Source organism: Triticum aestivum, chromosome 5D (genome assembly GCF_018294505.1).
Source record: "Triticum aestivum cultivar Chinese Spring chromosome 5D, IWGSC CS RefSeq v2.1, whole genome shotgun sequence".
Taxonomy (NCBI): domain Eukaryota; kingdom Viridiplantae; phylum Streptophyta; class Magnoliopsida; order Poales; family Poaceae; genus Triticum; species Triticum aestivum.
Window position 1 is genome coordinate 523,030,981 of NC_057808.1, and position 3,560 is coordinate 523,034,540.

Here is a 3,560-nt window from a genome sequence, read left to right on the forward strand (position 1 = left end):
TGCGTCCGCCCGTGTACCCGCGTGTGCGTGCGAGGGAATGAGTGCGTGCGTGGCGTGCGTGCACATCTTCGCTTCGTGCATGTACCGCCAGTATGGCTCAGGGAGGACGAGTACATTCTTTTGGAACCAGCAGCACGTCACTGTGATCAATCCACGCAAGGAGGTCGCGACAACGTCTCCACATGTGCCACGTGACTTCATGAACTGTAAGAGAGACACTGTGTAGCGTGCCATTGGTATTCTAATTTACGTGTTTTGCACATACTCGAAGTACTAGTAAGGTACACGTGCATTGCACGCATCAGATTTTGCAACCAAATTATGAATAAATACCACACTATAGCATGTAAGCTCTGAGTCATATATGCCTGATGTAGCCCTTCGTTTAATTCTTATAGTTCATCTCATTCAAAATCAATTAGTTTTTATAAAAAAGCTAAGAACGCGGGAATAGGAAAAACATGGGATTATAGTGGAATGTCGTCTTGAATCCTACAGGATTGTACGAGTGTTTGATTGTGCATAGAAAAAACGCAGAATTCTTTCAAAGAGGTTTGAGTGGATGGGATGTTTCCTATGAAATCTAGTGCAAATGAATCATATGGAAAAATTCCTATGGTTTACAATCCTACGAATCAAACAACCAAGATAGGAAAAATTCCTAATGATTAGAATCCTCCAAAATTCCTTTGAGAATCCTTTGAATCAAAGAGGGCCTTAATCTATTTTATGATTCATGGAATTGTGCGTTGTAAAGCATAAAGTAAAAACAAATAATGGCAATTCAACTAGAAAAAATGTTTGGGCAGTTATGATACGGAAGATTCTAGAACAAAAGAGAACCACTGTTGTTTTGAGGTTTGTGCATTATGCTTAAGTTCAACCATGGAGTCTGCTAGATTGTACATGTGGCAAAATCCGGTGGGGGCTAGAAGATGGTGCGAGGGGCCGAGTGGAGGGAGACTATGAAGGAATGCACAAGTGCGAGATCGATATTTAGAGAGAGGGGGCGAACACGTGCGCTGTTGCGCGCAGTGGCGGAGCCATGAAAAATAAATGAGCTAGGGGGCCAAGCATTGCTAATCCTTTACGAGGAGGGTCAATTCATGAACTGAAACCATTTTTAGCAACAATTGTCTAATGATCACATTCATATTAGCCTCGATATATAGTGATGTTGGGGGGAGGGGGCAGGGCCCTTACTGCCCCCTGTCTTCGCCATTGTGCACGCGTCTGAGAGATGAAGCGGAAGGCATGGATGATGAGAGGGGGACGTTGGATATATAATTAATGTGGGTGTATTGGCTATATATGTTAATCCTATATAGAGAGGTATAGATTGATCGATGTGGACGTGGGAAAGAGGGTGAGACCTCACTGGATATATCGATTGATCGGGTTGTGTGGAAAACTATGAAAGACCTAGCTATATACACACATACATAGAGGAACATCGATCGTTGCGCATGCACGCGTGAGAGATAAAGAATGCCCGATATGATGGAGAGGGGGATGTGTGTGGGTGTGTGCCTTCATGGGAGACCGACCTGAAGAAAAAGATTGTATGCGTGCGATGGATAATGCCGACTGGTAGTGTGTGTGCATGGATGCACGAGAGAAAGTTAGTGGTACAATTATAAAAGAGAAGACTACTGTGTGGGTGTAAAAGAATAGGTGAGTCATAATCAATGTAAAGTTGAATTCAAATATTTGAATAAGAGATCCTGATGTTTGAAACCCATGCATGCATGAATATAATGGAGATCTGCGCGGTGTGGTTTGGAAACGAGCATGTTGTAATGTATACACATTGAACAAGGTCAGACTGATTTGAATTTGAGATACCGATGCCAGACATCATTTGGCCACGTCGCATCCGTGCATGGACACACTATTCTAATTGGAGATGATGGGCGGCTTTCGCATCACATATCTATATCTATACCCCTATATATATATTATATTTTATATTTTTTTATATTGTGTGCGGGTAACTTTAACTTTGAAAGATGATCGTTGGATGAGGCGAATCCGATGGTCCAAAGATGGCAAATTTGAGCACTACTGGCCGTTGGATATCATCTAGATTCCACCAGATTTCGCCACATGTATAATCTAGAAGACTCCATGGTTGAACTTAAGCATAATGCACAAACATCAAAACACAAGCACTTCTTATTTGTTCTAGAATCTTCCGTATCAGAATTGCCCAAATGTTTTTCTACATGATTTGCCATTATTTGTTTTTACTTTATGTCTTACGGCGCACAATTCCATGAATCTTAAAATAGATTAGCTTTCTTATAAAAACTAGATGATTTTGAATGAAATGAACTATAAGAATTAAACGAACATCTACATCATGCATATATGACTCAAAGCTTGCATGCTATAATGTGGTATTTATTCATAATTTGGTTGCCAAATCTCATGCGTGCAATGCACATGTACCTTACTCTAGTCTAAATGGTGTTTGTGTGTGTGTTGTGCATGTTGAGGTGCAAATTGTCTTTTTTTGGGTACACGTTAAGCTTGTTCTTCCGAAATTTCAAGCCGCGCCTTGTTATGCCGAAAATTCAAGCTAGCGTCTCTGTCTATCGTGCTGCGAAACTCCCGCCTCTTCAACCCGCGCCTTGTTAGCCCGAAATATTTAAGATATATCTTTGTCTCGTTGTGCTCCGACAACTCCCTCCATCTCAACCCGCGCCTTGCTATTCTGAAATTACAACGCGCGCGAAAACTCGCACCTCCTGTGAAATCCCGACACGCGAAATGCCCGTGGTACCCCTGAACCGAAAGAACCGCCTCAAATCGGTGGGGTTACTTTCGTAACTTACCCCACATTTCGGACAAGCGCGTCTCTAAGCCATGGTTCCCCACTGCCATCCCATCCGCCCACCCATTCATACACCGAGGCCGCGAAAACCCGCGACGAAACCCCACACCCTGCTCCGTCCGCCACCCAGCCGGAGCCTCTTCCCCGACGACGTCGTCCACAGCAACACCTCGACGTCCCTCATCCACCGTACCGGATGAGGATCCGTCGTTGATCTCATCGTCCTGCCGGTTCAGCCACCCTGTCCTCCACCCCCAAGGAGCTGCCCCGACGTTCCCCTCGTCTTTTGCGCCACCTCCATTCCCACACCGCCGTCTTCACCTGCACCACCGGAAGAGCATCATCATCACCGTTTCCTCAGATGAAGCTGCGGCCTAATCGGCGCCACCAAAGAGGTTGTACACTAATCGCCGCATTTTCTTCTTGATTCGATCTCACGGTGCTGTCGGCGCTCGGTCCCGAGCCGACACGGCGCGGCTCCATCCACGGCGGCGTCGCCGGACACTTCCTCCACGGCGTCGCTCCCTCGGCGGCGACGTCCACATCAGTAGGAGCTGCTGCTGCTTTAGCTTTCGCTCGCGCTGCTGCTCTGCTCTTGCTCTCGGTCCCCTGCCTGGTCTGCTCTTGCTATTGCTCTTGCTCTCGCTCTTGCTCTTGCTTGCGATGCTGCTCCGATTTAGCTACACTTCAGTCGACTGAATCGACTTTTGGGTCAATCGATTTT